The sequence below is a fragment of the Anser anser genome (genome assembly GCF_964211835.1).
Source record: "Anser anser genome assembly, chromosome: 6".
Lineage (NCBI taxonomy): Eukaryota > Metazoa > Chordata > Aves > Anseriformes > Anatidae > Anser > Anser anser.
In genome coordinates this window covers 17,615,666-17,634,751 of record NC_139726.1, presented here as the reverse complement: position 1 = coordinate 17,634,751, position 19,086 = coordinate 17,615,666, and the positions used below count along the sequence as shown (strand labels likewise).

The 19,086-nt window shown below is 37.0% G+C and overlaps 1 protein-coding gene and 1 long non-coding RNA gene across 6 annotated transcripts in view; both read left to right on the top strand.

The window, feature by feature from the left end:
* Positions 1 to 19,086, top strand: part of RBMS1 (RNA binding motif single stranded interacting protein 1) — a 239,500-nt gene that overhangs the window by 54,817 nt on the left and 165,597 nt on the right. The window lies entirely within an intron of this gene.
* On the top strand, positions 1,322 to 18,818 carry LOC310901399. Its single transcript, XR_014585765.1, has 2 exons — positions 1,322 to 1,449; positions 2,329 to 18,818. It is a non-coding gene; the product is annotated as an uncharacterized lncRNA (long non-coding RNA).

The window sequence follows — 19,086 nt, the reverse complement described above, 5'->3', positions numbered from 1 at the left end:
TCAGGGAATCCACAGCTGCCCCTTTAAGACTTCTTTCCATCTTCTTCTGTCTCTTGCTGTCTCAGCAATGTTCAGCAGAAAGAACTGGAGCCAAGAACTTGGATCAGGATGTGTAATCGTGTTTTGAATTCTACTACGCTTTTGGCTTTGGTAGTAAGTCATGGCTGTGGGTTCCACAACTAAATCATAGAATTCATTGTCAAAGTCATCATTAAGATCAGTAATTTAATGAGATTCTAGACAAGCCCAGGAAGCATTTAAAAAGTGTCAGTGATTTTTGGGAAAGTTTTATTTAAGAAACACTATTTTTTCAAGAAAAGTTTTTCAGAGCTTTCATTTATCTTTATCCAAATTCAGTTTAACATTCTGCTTTCTTCTTGTGACACTCCAGCTTAGTATTAATATAATGCTTTTGAAATAGTCAAGCTTTAATTTTGAATAAAAATGAAGATGTTTTTACCATTATCTGGGCACAAAATGGCATTTTGCCTGTTCTTTCCTGCTGTTTTCAGGGACAGGGCAAAACCCTGGCAAAGCTTTCAGGAACTTTAATGGGAATTCTCCAAGATTTAATTTGCATGACAGAGCTGTACATGAGTGACAAAAAATGTTACAGACAGGTAAATGAAACCCTTTAGCTGAACACCTATGTGTGCACATAAATGCCATAAAATTCCATTTTTTTACATATGGATTTCAAATTCAGCTACTCTACAGAAGTTTGTGGCAATGTATTTCTGCTCGTCATGTGTTCTGTGGGAGTTTTCCTACGCAGTATTTAGGAACTTCTAATGTGCACAGTCTCCTGTGAAAATGCTACTTTTAAGGCTGAAGTTTACCTCCTTATCAAGAAAAGCAAGAACTCAAGCAGACAAAATCCCCTAAGTTCCTTTTTAACTCCAGAGGAATCTCCAAGTACATGGGAAGCAGCTTCAAAATGTAAGCAGAAAATGTGTCTTGTCAGTTTAGCAGCAATTTGCTATCTTTCATCTTGAAGAAAATCAGTAATAAATTCCAAATTATAGTTCTGGTTTGAAACAGGAACTTTTTACTTCTTTCTTACTACATGATGACTTTATATCTTTATATCTGAGAGAGCTGCTGCATTAGAAAAACTTTTTTTTTTTTTTTGGCAAGATTTCCAAAGGGCAGAATTTCTGTATCCCCATTATGTTGGTTTTCTCCTGAAAAGTGGTTACGTTCACAATGAGAGTATAAATTTGGGCTTTTTCCTAACCTGTATTTTGGCATGTGTTATACAATTTAATCGACTTCCCTGTGAAAACAAGTCCCTGGAATTCTGATGTGTTTGTTGTTTGCAGGGTTACGTGAATGTAGTCCCAGCAGTTCAACTTTATCATGACAGCACACAGTTCTGGTGTGGCACACATTACCAACCTGTTTCCGAAACAACTTTTTCCATCTTAAGTCCTCAATGTGAAAAAGAATGTATGTATGTATTAATTCATTGTCAAAGTAGCAGACTTAGAATTTATCTAAATTAAAGCATAACTTACAGTCTCTTGTGAATAACTGAATAACTTGGTTCAATGTTAGGTCACAGTGGAACATAGACTATAACAGGAATACATAAAAGCTCTGAAGGGAGCAAAGAGACTTTATTCTGGAATGGTGAACATCGTTGCCAGAGTAACATAAACCTTGTGTGTTTTCACAAGGAAATGAGTCACTTGTTTCTGTTGGCCGGAACTCTGTTTTCTTTTAATTTCATTTTTTAGCTGCCTAATATAGTTTGAAAGAACCCTTGGATTGTAGTCTTTGAGCTAAGGTACCTTGTTAATTAAAGCAGAGCAGAAGGGTAGCATAGTAGTTACATGGAATCAAATAAAATTGACAGTAAATATGACATTATCACATGGTGTGTGAAGGAAGGTACAATACCTTTATAGTACAGTTCTGTAAACCCTTTATAAGTTCTGAAAAGATTCATCTTCACATTTCTTATGTGCATACCTGTGTGCATACATACAACTGTGGCTTGTACTCTTCATGAAACTAATTTGGAGGTTCCCTTCTTGCAACTGGGATCCTCATGGTTAAGTTAAAAACATACATCCTAGCTGCCACCAATGAATGGACTATATTAATGTTAAAGATGTTGGAACAGATCCATACAAACAGTGAGGTAATATTTCCTTTCTTTGGATCAGCAGCTCAGAACCACTGAGATTTTTGTCCATTTTCCTAGTGCTAAGGCAGCATCTAGCATTCCCGCAGAGTGCCACCCCTTCTTGGTCAGGCATCCTCACGAGACTTAAGATCAGCACAGCTCATTCCTAAACCACTTTCTATTTTCTCTTCTTACAGCTCCAAGCTATGGAGGTTGTGCCAAGCAAAATAAGTAACACAGACTGTTGAGCAACTCTCAGCTACAGTGGAGTCTCTGAAGGAACATAGCTGGCTGGTACAACATAGACTACTTTATCCTCTATGTAATTTGGGCAGAAACTCCATATATCTCCCTTCATTGCTACAGCCTTAAATAGAAGTAGCAGAGAACGAGGGCCAAATACATTCAGTTGAGAGTTAAAGTATATATTACAACCTTTTTTGATGGCATAAATCTATATGCATAAACATAATATATATGCATAAACACTGCACACCTGTGTATATATATAATAATTTAAGCATCTGAGTATTTTTTTTAATTTCATGTCTGTATACATGTATACTTGTAGCAGATAATTAAGCATCAACAAAGTACCAACCAAGTACCAACAAAGCAAATTCCTATTCCCACAAGTAAAGATTACTCAAAAATCAATACTTCATGTTTGGATGTAAACACTGGAAAACACTGAAGAGATGCTTAGTCTGACCTATCCCAAAAACAGAATTTGTGTGCGTATTCAGACTCACTTGAGGATCTCAGAAACAATGCTTACCAATAAAATATTGAGACAAGCTTTTGACAACCTGACTAAATACATAAGCAAATATTTTTACATAATTTCATTGTGGAACAAAGGAGAAATGGAGAAGAAGACTAAATTTTAAAGGTCATCTGCCACAACTGACTCAGGAGAAAAAGGTCCTGGCCTGAAGCAGGACCTTGCATTAATGTTTTGGACACAGGTAGATAGTTAGGACCTTCTGGGCATGTTCAAAATGCTGTAAATCCCCAAAAGCACCGTGGATGATATTCAGGTATGTATAAGTGTAACTGAATTGAATTGATCATTGCTGTGCTAAGACTCCTGTTTATTTTGAAATGTGTAATAGGGGGTAACTAGGGATTAGGAATGGGTTAGAGAGAAAGAGCAGAGAAAGCATCTTAAGGTATTTGGAATATATAAAACTCATTGTCTCCCTTGCACAAGAGATTAATGCTTTTTCATCTCCAAAAAAAAAAGCTTAGCATATAAAAATAGGTAAAGACACAAAGTAGAAGTGCCTTGTGTACAAGTGCTGGAGATCGGCTTTCTCTAACTGTTATCATGAATGTGTTTATATTTGTTCAAAAGCAACAATAACTTGCAGTCTTTGTTAAACATGTAACTATTAATTTAGATACGTTTTCCCTTCAATGAATCTGCACTACACTACCTATCCATACTATATATCAGGGAAATTTGACAGCTGCATGGATTGTGGAGTGTTTGAATACCTGAAAAACAAAATGGCTCTGCTAAATTTTTTTACCAGGCTTTTCGCTCTTTGGTTCTCCCATTCTGTTCAGGTGGAGAAGTGATGGAAAGTGCATAGCAAACGTCCGTATGAGTGTTGTTATTCTGACAATTATATATGCCCTACATTTTTTTTCTTCTTTGTCTTCAAGCCACAGAAGTTTCACATTTGTAATGAATCTTTTAGAGTTTCAGAGAAACATTGTTTCTTTGGAAGTCCATAGAAATATGGAATCCATTCCTATGACATGTTTGAATGCTTCTTTTGGCCATTTCAAGATAACAGCTCCAAACATCTTTGGAGATCAAGACTGGAATCTTGAATTTGGTATGGATTCGGTGCGTGGGTATTTTGCCAGATGGTTTGTCAGATTTTGGGAACACTTAACAAAAATGAAGCAGAACAGGTACCATTACTGATACTTGTGTTTAGGATCAAATACTGTCCAACACTAACTAAAGCCTCCAAAAAAGAAATCTTACAGACTCGCCCTTGAAATGTCCAGGAGAGACGTTTAACCTCAGGTCACAGCTGTCCCACCCACTACATTTAGTGTCACTTACACGATTATGTAAGTGATGACTCATGAGCACTGACAAGTGAAATCTGCAAAAAAATTTTGCCTGTGTCTGTGCAGGTTTTATCTTTCAACAGGTACTCATTTTGAGGATGATAGACATAAGGATTCTTTTTCAAAAATTTTCTTTTTATTTTCTACTTTTTGCTTTTATTTTAATAACTGTGGTGCTAAAATAGGGAGCTCATTCAAAATAATAATTACTGGTTTTCAGACCGTTAAAAAAACGGATTGAGAAATCAACAAAACCTTAGCCCAGTGCTGGTCCCTATACAAAGTACTGTGTAAACTCAATAAATTTTATCATGTGCATACACACATCTATTTACATAGTTATTTCATTAATGTTATCATAATACCTTGACTATTTAGTCATGGAATATGTCTCCCCTTGGTAATTTCATTTTCTTAAAATCCCACTGTATATTCAGAGTACAACACTACCTGCTCTAGAAATCTCTTGATACAAGTGAAAGACAGGATGACAAACAGATACAGAATGACAGAGCAGGAAATAACTGTAGGCGGGATGACAGAGGCTTTGTCACTGTTCCTACAGGTTTGGGCTTAGAGCAAGCAGACCCAGAGCATACCAGATAGGCGACTTCAGAATGTTTAGGTTCGTCAGCTTCAGCTTTGGGGAATACAATTGGGGCAGCCTTAAGTTCTGCTCTCTGTTATATTTTCATAGAATACTACTTCTTCAGAAATGTGTTATTATGGTTCCCCTAGTATCAGCCTGCAAAATTCCAAGCAAGTTGGTTCCTGAAAAAATATTTCCAGCCTTGAAATATTCTGTAGAGTGAAATGCTGAGTAGCCCTGCAAAATAAATGGATAAAACCTTGCCAGATTTCAGAGAAACATTTTGCCAGTTTCTTCTATCCCTACAAGAAATTTGAATTTACACTGTACATTACCTTATGTGTAGTCTATACTAAGAAATAACCTTTATTCTTGCTAGTAGAACAGCTACATCAGATGATGCCAACATACAGTCTGATGCCTTGCCTTCTGCTGCTTATCCTTACTAAAATCATGAGTAAGCTCTCCAAACAAAAAATATTGTTTGAATCACCTAAAATAGGAGTTTTTGCTGACAGAGTTATCCAGCTAGCAAATAACAGGAAAATTCAAAACCTGAAGCAGAGTTGTCTTCTGAAATTCAAGAAGCCCCTTTGGAGAGTTTCACTTTCTTGCAGTATAAGCACGTTTTCTAGTTCCCAGATAAACTATTTCTAGAACAGGTGTAGAAGTAGGTAAATGCAGCTTCCAGAAGGGAACTGGAAGAGGTGTGTTGTCAAAAAATGCTATGAAGAATCACAGCATGTTCCATGTAGTCAGTCCTCTGTGAAGAAAATATAATGCTTCTTGTGTATCCACACCACTTTTGCATATACTTAAGCAATTATTCTAAATCATTGTACAGGCTAGTACACGTTTGCAAAATATGTTTTTGTGTTGAATGAATTCTCTTTAGTGAGAATGAATGATAACTTGGAGGAAATCACGGATGTGTTAAATTAACAATCCTTTCTACGCTAAGCTGTAAGAATTTATTTCAGTATCTACAACTGTGTAGCGGGCATATACAATACTTCTGTTTTATGAGAAAATCTGAAGTTTTGATAGTCAAATGGCAGTGACTGTGAGCAATCTGCGTATCTTTCTTTCAGTAAGAATGAGATTTCTGCCTCTGTATAATGCAATGTAAGACCACCTATCAACTGGCACTTGTATATGAAGCCAGTGTAAAGTATTCGGCTTTAATTTCCACTCAGAAAAATCTGTTGGATAAATTGTATCAGCCCTTGAGACCTGGTTGTATACAGACTTAGGTCTGTGTTTTTAAATGGTTTCAGTTAAAATCAGAATAGATTTTTTTTTTTTTAATCTGCCATAGCTTGCTCTTCTAAAATATGGTGGTTTTGAAAAGGAGGGAAGAAAAGATATTTTTGGAAATTTTTTCAGTAAAATACACTTAAGTGAGAATGTTTTCTTTTTAGTGCATGAGAGCAGGTACGGGGTAAACAAGGACAATACTGAGCAAAGCCTGGTATATAATTACAGAACTAGGAAGTGAAGCTTGTTTTCTCTGTTATATATTAGGCCAAATCTTATTATATCCACACAGCAACAGGGATTGTCCTGTGATTGTAAATATGATGCCTTTTATGTAATTGTAAATGATTCTTTCATTCAATATATAAAGCAAAAGTGTTGTGAATGAGTTTCGTAACTTATGAATTCAGATGCTGCACCCCATAAAGTAATGAGCTGTTTAACTTTTTTAAAGGAATGACATTTCAGCAGAATACAATTCATCATTTATACACAGTACCCTTTGTTTCCAAGAAGTTATATAAATATCAATTAATCATTATAAACCTTTGAGAGAAAGGAAAAAATTATCATTCAAAAGTAATAAATAAAGCAGGCACAGATACTTAAGTACTGGAGTGTCAGAACTTTGATCAACACATTTTAAATTATTTTCTGACAATGACAAAAATGAGGAAATCTCTGTATGTATGTATCAAGTAGTCTTAGATCTGTATAATGGTATCCTACCTGACTCACTTACCTCCATTACAAGACCGGTGCCTACCCCAAGCTGGGAAATGTTACTTTAATGTGATAATGCTTAATTTATCACTCTGTATAAGCAATTATCACATGGACTTTTTTTTTTTTTTTTTAAAAAAAAATCAGCTGCAGAGAGCTGTATTTACCACTGCATTTATCATTTGGGTATCTCTGGAAAAACTTTGCAACTTCTAGCTTTGACATCATTCAGTTCATCAAAAACTAAGTTGAAACACAGGTCTGAAATTCCTGCTGCTAGGTGTGTACAGCTCCTCTCTGCCTTTGTTATGCTGGCTGCAGCAACGGCCCTGTCCTGCCTTGACAGTCCCAAACTGTGTCTGCTAAAATAGAAGGAAGAAAGAAAAGTTTGCTTTGGTACGCAGATAGTTATGAGGATATCAGGCTCAATTATTTCCTCCCTTTGGGAAAATTTCCTCATGTAGAGTGAAATTTCTAGGAAGAACTCACAGCTCCTCTGAAATCTTCCCTTAAGCTCAAGCACCTGCAGCAAGGCTTGCCAGCCAACATAAGTCTGGATTTTCCTATGATACTTTAGAAGAAGTAACCCCCCTTCTGAGAAGTCATAAGGCAGGACAAATTGTGGTACCTTAACTCATAGACTACCTGAAAATAATCTGCATGGCATGGTTTGGATTCCTCCTACTATGTGCCAGGGTCTTAACGTGTAATCTACTGAATATCACACAAGTCTTTCTACTGATGCTAAAGTGGTTTTGAATGGGGACTATCTACTGAATCTTTCTGTCTAGAAACTGCAAATGTCAGAGAAATAAAGAAACGGATTCAAAGTGTGCTTGACTTGAAGGGGTAGATAAATGCACTGTTCCTTTTCAATCTGCAATGAAGAAATCTAGGAACATGAGATGGAAAAGGCACTCCTAGGTTATTGAGCCCAGCCATGTTATTGTCATCAGTCACATCACATATTGCTCTTCAAAAATGCATCTACCTCTGCCTGCAGAATTACAGACAGAACTCCTCGTGGAATGCTGCTCCAGAATGTCACTCTGCTGAAGGATGAAGACATTGTTCTACTGTCAAGGCTAATATTATTTATGACACCGTTCACTCCTGTTCTGCTCATGTCCTTTCCCTTAAATAACTTGTTTATCCACACACCCAGTCCTCTTACAGATAAAGTTATCTCAAGAAGTACAGAATACTTAAGTCCTTGGCCAAACTCTAGCATGGTAAAAATCAATTCTTAGTGAAGCTGTAACCACTTACAATGCATGGTAATTTCATACAATAACATTTATGTTGGATTTTAAGGGATTTCTAAAGAGGATGTTACAACAAAAGGCAAAAAATATGTTTGTACAGGCAATTATAAGTGTAATATGTTGTAAGACTTTAATATTACTCTATTTTCTCTTATTAGTCATCATAAAGCCAGAACTAGTTCTTCACATCATATGACACGACAGTTTCAAGTGCCCTTAGGATTTATGGCTCATCTTGGCCTTGCATTTTAAACTTGATATGGATATTCTGTGACTGAGATGAGGTAAACTGGATGTTTTCCACCTCTTCCACTGTAAATGTCTTCCTTACACGAGACCTGAGCCAACTCAGATCCAGGAAGCAGGAGACAGGTGGTGCTGTGGCCCCACTGGTCAACTCCCCTTCTTTATAATTGTACCAATTATGGGATCCTAGCTAATAGCACTTTGTGGTTATTTCATTGTCCTATACAGATAAACCAGCTTACACTCAGGATGAGCACCAGTCTCATTGCTTGTCACTTCATTGCATGATGGAGATGAATCTTAGATGTCTCTCCATGCAGTATAAACACCAGGCTTTTTTTCTAACCTCCTCATCCTTTATAACTTCAATGTCTGTACAGATTTATGAGATGTTTCAAGCCCTGAACTTCTTAGCTTTCTCCTGGTCCCTTAGAAGGAGCAATTCGACTGACTAAGGGAGAGTTACTGTGACTTTCTGCTCATGGTCAAAACCACAGTTGTTCATTTCAAGGGTTCTTCCTCATTCCTCAGGATGATGAAGTGCTAACCACTGTCAAAGAAAGGACAGCTGGAACACTGAACCACCAACCTTATATAGTGTGACAATCTTCATGTTCCACATCTGTATATTTTCATTGTTTGGTACCATGTTCCTTCCATAAAATTATGCATCTAGTTATTGGGTAAAAAGCTGATTACCAATAACTAGTGGGTACAATACAAAAGGTGTTTTGGCTGTTTAGTTCAGCTCAAGAAACTGCCATATCATATTTTGGATATTAGCTCCAGTTCTTGGATTGCACTGGCATGAATATTTCTAGTTCTGTTGAGCAGAGCAGAGTCATCATGCTCCCAAACAGACTCAGAATTGCTTGCTGTTCTCAGTGACTTATCAGTGACCTCAATTGTAGGATGTCGGGGAAAACGAGAACAAGGATATCAGGTGAAAGCACCCCGAGAAAGGTATAGCTTACCAGCTTGGTAAGTTTGCTCAGGAGAGACTGGGACCAGAAAGAGGCTGGGTTTAAATGAGACTGAGAATTGACTTGACAGCAGATGTAGAAACAGCAAAAGAACAGGTAGTAAAAGCTCCTGTGCCTGCTAAGAATTTCTGGTGCAGACAGTAGCAGATGGACAGCTTGCATAAAGGGAGAAGGTACTACCTCCTCAAACAGCCTGTGACATGTAACCTGGGTTCATGTCAGAAATTCAGTTGAGTTTTTTATAAAGTGTTATTTTTTCGGAATAAGTATGAGGCAGCTTCCAATTAAATCTCTCTGAATGTGCTGCACAGTTGTGTATTATTGGAATGCTTTCTTTTATTTTTCAAGAAGGAAGCACTAATGCAAATAAGCAGCTATGGTAATGCTTCTATACCTCGTAATTTCAGGAAGTATCAGAACAATGCTGCACTAATTAATGTTGTGCCTCTGCTGAAGGGAATACTGTCCATCGTAACAAGAGTAAAAGCAAATACATGGTGAATGTTCACCACACGAGTCTTCTCTGTATTTGTTACCTGACATGTTACTTTGACCCCAAACCAATGACAAATGATGCAAGTATTTATGGCTGAGAATCTTGTGGAGAAGATTCAGCATATATTTATTACTGACGGGAGTCCAGACGCTGACCCAGGCAGTGGAGAAGGGGAGGCAGGAAGGCAGACGGCGGGGAACACCCCATGCTGGTGGCTTTACATCATCCCAAAGGAGCAGCAGAGTTCTCTGAAAGGACTCTTTTGTAGTTCTCTTAGCAGCAACACCCCCACTTTTGGAAGTAAGATATAAGCCAATGGAGCAATTTCTAATTAAGATTTACATAAGTGTAACTATTAATTCCAGGGCACCTTATGTGACTGCATCAGCTTAACAGAATTCATTTACCACGCTTGTTCTTCATGGAATATATTTCCAATCTTGTTTGTAGAATACACTGCCTTTTAATTGTTTGTAGCTTTTAAAATGCATCTTATATTTATATAATGCCTCATTGCCAGCATTATGGGCTTTATTGGGATAAAGCAAATCACAAAAATCAAGGGAGACATTTAATAATTTTTTTGATATGAGACCTGATGAGAAATGTTATTTGTTTCCCAAATGCAGCAAGGTTTCTTTATTGGCCTGTCAGCATTCCAAAAGCTGCATTTATGTGAGCGATTATGTCATAAAAAATGTATGCAACAGCTCTGTTCCAGAAATGTGAATACTAAATAGCAAAGCGTAATAGCTGCAGTACCAGAAAGCATTTTCTTATGAAACTGTTTTATTTATTTCATGCAAGAATCTTTCTCAGCTGCTCAGAAAAGAGGGTGCCTACCACGTATTTTTCTTTACCCTTTTCAAGCAACCGTCCAAGAGTAAGCGCAAGCGTTAAACGTGGCTGGGTTCGTGCACTTGAAGAGCCCCCTAGGGTTAGATTCTAAAGCCCTTTCATGGCCTTTATTCTCATAAATAAGGGATTTGCTGTATTTTAAAGCATATCAGATCACAGTGAAAGTTTAAATTAGCATTCACTCCAAGGAGAACACATTCCCCAACCCCTGGTAATGTTCACCTCTTGGGTACATGCAAAGGTTGAAACGAGAGGCTTTCCAGACACTCCGCACATTTCCCCCCTGTTCTCTGTCTTGTTTTGCTCCTTCAAAAACTGCAAAGCAGCAAGATGGATGTGGGAGTCTGCTGTATCTCTAAAAAACGAGTTTAGTGTTACTGCAGCTATACCACATGGGTGTATTTTATCAATTTGTCTAATAACTAGATGGCAGCCTATCACAGAGCTCTTCAAGTATTCAAACCCAGCTGCCAATTAGCAGCTGTAACAATAATCCATCCTAATAGCTATTAGCAGATACAGTGAGGGGATGTGCCTTTACAGTCTGAGATGTGGAGAAGTACTGCTTGCCTCCGAATCCTCTGCTTTTGAAAAACGCAGTGGGCTGTTCTCATTCTCGCAGTTTTCCATGTGGGGATTTTATTGGTATGCAGATAGGATAAAGTATGCGGGAGGGTGTATCCGATAAGAGCATTCGGGGCTGGAATTTTCAATGGCTGCATTGTGAGGCACACAGTTTAAGACTTAGACATGTAAATGTTTCCATCCAAAAACAATTTCCAGACATGCAATTGAATTGATTAATGCAGCTGAGAAGATTTGCCAGCCTAGGCATTTATGACTGCATATCTTGCACACATAATTCAGATATTGTTTTGGAAAGATTTACATTAGTGGATAAAATGCAATGAGAGCAAGTAGATAGAGAAGCCTCTGCAGTGCCTCGCTATCTGCACTCCTCTGAGTAGAAGCCCACCCAGCTTGCAGCCTGGGGGACACAGTGCAGGCAACCAAGGCAAGAGTGTGCTGCAGAGCATTTGCCTCGCTGCTGCTTCCTCTTCCTTTTGCTGGAGTGTTCGAAGGTTTGGTGGTGGGGTGTCTCTGAAAGGGAGGGGGGAGGGTAAATCTCTCCTCTTGTAGTTACTTCTGACTGCTCTTCTGGGTTAACGTCCAGAAATCTTGATCTTGGTTTACCTCAGGCTCTGAGCACTCCTACTTGTAGGCAAGAAAATGAACAAAAAAGTAATCTACCACAATTCTCTCTTCTGAAGGCAGAAGGAGGCGGGACAGAAGAAAAAGTGGTGTTGTCTTACTGTTAAATATTTGGAGGAGACTCATTCATTATGATAAGGAGACACACAAGAACCATAATAGATTGGGTCCTGCAGATACTGGTTTTCTGTTTTGTCGCATGGTATTTTTGTATCTAGAGATTAACATGATTAACATAAGCTAATCGACTTCTATAGCACTTTTGCTATGACTCCTGCACCTAGAAATTAGCTTTTATTTTTAATTTATTTATTTTTAATTGGAACTCAGTAAAAAAAAGTTCAGGCTTCTTTTTAAAACATACTAAAGTCAACAGCTTTGGGCTTGACATTCTTTCTCTGGAAATGAAAACTGATTCTTTTCCCCCCAAAGTGTTAAAGTTGAAGAAATTTGCAGGGGAATTAGAAAGTGATTATTCAAAATGCTGTCCCTGACATAGTAATCTCCTTCTGCTGTTCTCAGTTTTGTTGCTGCTTTGCTTTCTTCAGTGATAAGTTTCATATAATCCAACCCAAGAGTTCTCTGCTGCCATGAAGCAAACATTACAAGCACTCCTGATTCATGGCTGCGATAACAGAAAAATCCTATTCCTCCTTAAGCTGCTGCAGTGTGACTCTGATGCAGTGTTAGAAAGAATCTCCAAACTGATTCTTGCCCAGAAAGGAGAGAAATTCTCAGACCTCTGTGTTAAGAAAAAGGTGAAAAATGCATGTATAAGGTGTCTCCTCCTCTAAGGTGTAACTAAGAAAAATAATCGTTGTTGTTTAGGAAATTGAGCAATTTCGAAAGTGTTGTTGAGAACAGCAATCTGAATGACGGACTGCGTCAAAAGAGATATTGTAAAAGCAATAAACGGTGAATTAAATGGAAAGTGCTTGAGGGCTGAGAGTTGGATTTTAGTCTTGGAATATTAATTAAAATGATAAAAGTATGTGGCATTCCTGTGAAACAGCTAAGTCTATTGGAACAAACTAATTCCCTTTATAAGTGTTGAAGACACATGAGTCACTCAGAATAAATTTGGCTTACTGAGTTAAGTGCTGCATCACTACTATGGGAGACAGAACTCTACCTGTTGCACCAGGTGCAATTAAAGAACTCACAGGATGCCTACTGTTACTATGATAATTACTCTTCTTTCAACAGTTAAAAAAGATTGAGGCAGGACTGTATATAGAAGGAAAGAAGCTTGTTTTTATATGTCTATTTTTTTTCCATTGCAGTGGGAAAAAAAGAGAATTGTATGAAATGGCTGTTCTCTTTTGAGGGAAGTTGTACAGAATATTGATCCATGATGCACATTATTTATCCAGTATGTTGAGGATAATTTAAAATACATATATATACTCTTTTTTGTTTTGATTTTGTCATTATTTTTACAAAAAGAAAAAAAATTACAAAAACCTCCACAGAAAGAACTTTCTGATCTTGATCAGATTTGTGTTGGTGCTAACACATTTCTGTAGTAATCAGTCCATTGTGATTAACTATCTATTCCTTTTTTATTTTTTCTTTGTGATACGAATGATAAAGGAACAAAAGTGTGGAAAGAAGCAAAACGAGAAAACATTTATTAGCAGAAAACAGTCTCAAGTATGAATTTGCAAATTTGCATACATTTTTACCAGTCCCAAACCATTTGGCACTATGCAGTGAATGTGGAAGGAGGAACAGACTTATTCTCTGACTAACATAAAGGAAGGGGGCAAGACTTCAAACTCTTTCTTGTAAAATTGGTCCTAGTATCTTTCATTCCCATTATGGGATATTTGCCACTTCATATGTAAAAGTGTGTATTCAATAGTCCCTCCTCTGGCACGCTCCCAAAAACTCTATCCAGAGCCCTATTCATGGTTAGCGTAGTGTAAAATGGGTCAATTTAACAGACTTTAATTGGATCAGTTTTCAAACACGAGTTACAAATATGGGTCTCTTCTTTTTTCACTTAACTCTAATTGCTACTTGCTGTATACTACATGCTTGCATCAACTTGAATGCTGAAGCACAAAGATGTGGCTGTAAACTGAGCACCTCACTTTGAAAAGGGAGGCCTACACTGGTTTCTCAGTAGAAAGCATAGAAAAGCATTCAACAGCGGGCTGCTTTAGTCCAAAGAAAGATTAATTTCTACTTACACTGATCCTTATAAAACAGAAGCCTCCTCTATTTCCCAGCTACTTTTTGAGGCCTCTTGTTAATTCAAACCTACAAGGTTCTTGGTGGTGGGAAGGGAAAATAGCTGGAAGATTGCTTATTATCTGCCGTAAGATGACTCATGCAATATGAGCAATTGTGAATCATGAACAAACTATCTGCAGGCACCACACATAAGACTTCTAATAACTTCCATGTTACTAGATGTTTCTAATGCTTAGTTTTAGCATTGCTTTCTTAAAAGCAGAAAGGCTCACAATAGGGTAGCGGGAACTACCTTTTTAAAAGTTGCGTAGAAATATTTGTGGCACAAATTCTCTACCAGTTTCTATTGTACGGGGGTTAACCAGTCTTTTCAGAGTCTCATGCATGTGACTTTAAAAATCTTTAAAATGGAAAAGAAAAATGTGGAAGACCATCCCTGGGCAACATATTTTTATTTCTGGACCACAGGGATCATTCCAAGATCGAACTTTGTGATGCCCTGGTCAGCTCCTTCTGCTGGCGTAGCTACTAGCAGAGTTAGGTAGCAAAGGAACAGGGGCAGAGGGGGGATGTCATTTACTGCGATTTACAGATGTTGTTGGTAACTGAATAATGGTGAGACCTAAATACCTGAAGGCTCATACTAATTCTGGCATGAAGCATCCAGCAGCGGGCAACAAGCAGAACAGTATATATACATACACTTGATCTTTATTGCTACTCCAATCTCTCTTAGTCCCAGCCTGAAGTAGCTTGACACCCAATCTTCCTTTCATTTCTTATCCTAGCCTTCATCTTTTTGTCCATCCAAGGCCTATTTTTCCACACTGTTGTTGCTTTCTGGTATTCATCCTATAGTTTCTTGGCCCTTGCGGTACTGCCTGTCTCATTCCAGGTTCTTTTTGAACAATCCTGGAAAACATAGTATATAACCAGTGTATGTGCTTGTACAACATATGCAGCAAAGCTGGTGTTTGTACCCTGAATATACTGCCTGAATTAAGTGTGCCCGACATGCTCAATTGCCTGTGCAGGGGTGGCCGTGCTGTGCAGCTCCATGGTAGTGAAAGCAGCTCATAGCAAAAAGGTTGCCATAGTGCTTCTGAAATTCTCTATATTGTTTTGGCTGAGTAACTTCATAATTTTAGGGAACCTTCAATTTCATTAGGAAATAAAAGCTGAGGTTTCCTTTGTACCTAACTGTTTATTTAAACTAGTGAAATGACCAATTTTTAATGTTCTCAACTGTGGTTACATAGTAAACACTTTTATTAGTAGAGGTGTCTACAGGGCATGAGAAGCAAGAGCGAACACAGGGAAGACCATTAGAAAAATAACTTCCTATGACATATCAGAGAAGATACGTTCTACATCTGAAGAAGATTCTTTTCCCTTCATAAATTGGCACGGCTTCCTACATTGTGTGTTCTGAGTGTATACTCTCCTTAGCATCTTATGTTGCCACTGGTCTTTTATGCAAGCATCCCTAGATTAATCCTAAATGCTGCTCGTGTGAAGCCAAGCACTACATGATAACTAAACATTTTGTTTCTGATAGTGCCCCTTTAATGAGTTGCAGGTGCCACAAACTTCATGTTCCCTATAGTGCTTTATTGCTTACTAGATGCAGTAAAACAGTTGGCACACTGTAAATTATCAAGTGATAATTATATTCATGGCCTCAATACAAGAAGAAAATCCTCTGTTAACAACATATTTCTTCCAAAATGTGGTAATGAGATGTGTTGCACCTCCTAAGAAGAGCTTGCAGGGTGACTCTCTATTTAGAATACTGCAATCACAGTTCTATTTTCGGCCAGCATCTCTATGGTCAGAATGGAAAGTGACTCTGTACACCCAAATGTGCATTTCTCATTCACTGTACTCTTTAATTTCTACTCACCCGCTAAAAGAAAGTAGTTCTGTGGTTAAAATTGGAAAGACGTGATATTTATTTACCAGGAAGGTATTGATGTGAATTTTCCTATGATTTGATTTTAAAACGTTGAGCTGTGAGCCACAATAACCTGATGGCTTAGCCAAGCTGTTCTAGTATTTTTCCACTGCTCCAAATGTCTCCTGTATGTGAACACTCCATGACAGCCACATCTCAAATGGTAATAGTGTCTCTGAATAGCATAGGATGCTTCCTATCTCTAATAAGCTCCTTTAATATACCAGTCATATAATGATGCTCATCAGTACAAATTACCACTGCAAGGTCAATGAATGTTAATATGTTTCCTGCAACAGAACCTTGAAGAATAATACAACCCCCTCCTCCTCTCTAAGATAATTCCAGGCTGAGTACAGTCCTACAGCAAAATAAATTAAGGGATACTGGTGTGTGTGGTTATGCTGACCATGTTTTCGTAACAAACCAACCTCATCTTAGAGATCTCAAGTGCTATAATAATAATTATTTTTAATGGTTTGTATTAATCTGTCAAAATTCTGTGATCACTGTAAACAACTACAATATTTGGGGAGCAATACTCATACAAGATTTAATTTATAGCATTTCAATTTTAATGCTTGGAATCTTCCTCCAGGCTGCAAAGCTCTACAAAAGCAAACAGGCACCGGAGTACATGTACTAGTTACACACCAAGAGAGAGAGGGAAGTAATTCTGGGCCGATCATTAAAGAATTTGCATTTTTTTGATAAATTATGTTCATGTTTTTGGTGAGACAGCTGCTTTTCTCTCTCTCTCTCTCTCTCTCAAATAATCAGATTTCCTATGTCTTAGGTGTTGCTTTTTGGAAAAATATAGGTGTATAAAGTGAAGGTTGGTTATTCCGTATGCAGGCATTAATTCAAGAAAAATGTAAATCTGTACTTTGGTGTATCCCTGTTCAGGACAGTATGTGAAAAACTAAAAATAAGTTGTGAACAGGAGCCTTGAGCAGATTAATTTTAGTAAATGTAGCCTTAATTCAGTATTGTCACAAAAAGTTGTTTAGAAAAGAAAAAAGGTTTTCTGAATATTCTGTTCTGTTTGCTTTCACAGCTAACTTAACCTAACCACCTGTCATATTTGTAGCAGATAATTAATTTCAGAGCATACAATTAGTCTAGCTAAGAATAGTCCTTGCAGCATACTACGTTCTTATTATTTCTTTATCATGCTTCCCAGCCCATTGACTCATTACTTCTCAGCTACTACATTTACATTTTATTCTTGGTTGAATCCACAAAATAATAAAATGATAAGATAACGGACTGACACTGCTCATAATGTATTGTAATAACCATAATAAGAGGGATAATCATATCATGCTTATATTTTATGCATACTTCATCACCTTAAACTCTGATCTGTACTCATTGATGGTTTCATTTTTTTCCTTGTTTTTTCTTACAAGCATTGAATATTAAAACAAAAAAATATATTAAACAGTAACAGAAAAAAATATTGGAAAATTCAAGGACAAAGACAAAATAAGCAGGTATTTGGAAAACACTTCTAATGAGAATGTCTTTAATTAAAAAAAGGTATGTAATCTTTAAGATGATAAGCAAATTAATAAAAATCTCTTTTACTTTATAGCATATATAACAGTTAAAATGGCACTCTCATGAGAACAAAAATGCATAAACCATAGTGTACTGCTTTTCGCCCAATACATAATTCATACATGCAAATGTTCTGCAGATATTTCACTATAAATATAATTAATTGCTGCGGATTCACAGATGAGGCTGTGTGACTGTGCATGCACACATTGCCAGGCACACTCGTTTATGTTGATTTCAGGCTGGAGACTCTTGTGACAAGCATAATAGGTAGAGGGAAAAGAAAATCAGTGTTTAGAGACACACAAAGTCATGCAATATTCGTATAGACAATGCCTTACAGAAATGATAACATCCAGCAATAAATGGATGGAAGTGATCTGAGGAAAATAAGGAAAGGTCTCTCCTATGAATAAAAACATGTGCTATCTAGTATTGCATAGCATTAGCATACCGTGATTTAGAAGAATTTATTCCATTGTCACTCAACAGTTATCTCTTTATTCTATTGCTTGTTATAATACCGGGAAAACACTGAAAATCAGGGAGAAAAAGGTTTTAGTGACTGCATTTGTTAATACCTTCCCAATGTTCTGCTGCTTTTGTTATATAAATTATAAAAAGCTACAGAAAAGTTTACAGATAGTCTCGCAAAATGGAAAATTCATGTTAATAAACATAAACATAGGAGTCATTTGGAAAATTCCAAGCAGGGAGGAGCTATGTAGCTTTAGAGAAGGGAAGCACACACACACTAGATGATCTCTCTTTTCTGTTCTATATAATTTCATCACTGACAACACAAAGCAGCTGTTGGCACAATGTAAAATCAATTATGTAGTAAATAGATTTTGCTGTTATTTCATAATCTCAGTATCAACACTGTAAATATTTAATAACAATTTTGATTATTCATCTCTATTTTGCTCTTCAAATTCCTATCTAACATTGTGGATAGAAAGAAGGAGAGAAAGAAACAAAGAGAACAAGAAAGAAAGAGAAAGAGAGAAAAAAAAAAGTAGGAAATTGGAAATTGCGTTTTGTGACTTATTTCCTACGGCAATGTCATTTGTAAAGTACATGCTCTGAAGTTTCACTATGTTTCTGTCTTGAATTTACATAGGTGATCAAACTCTGAACAAAATATTGTTTTGAGTTCTTACTCTTTAAAATCAAAATAAACATCTTGATTTTTAAGCCTGTCATCAAAGTCTTACACTGCCTTCCATAGGAAACCAACAGTCCCTTTTGCATACTAATGTATTCTGTAAATAACTAGAGATCATTGTTTCCAGCCATTTCTAACAAACCTCTGAATTTATGTCAGTGTCGAAAAATCGATGCCCTAACAGATTCCTAGGATAGAATTTTTGGATTTTTTTTTATGATTGCTCTTCTATGTCCTTTTTAGACCTTTTAAAATGCATTTGATGGCTCTATTTAATTTCTTAGAATTATTTTGTTTATTATACTTGGAGGTTGATCTGATCAGCGTAAATTTCAGTTCCTTCTACTTTGG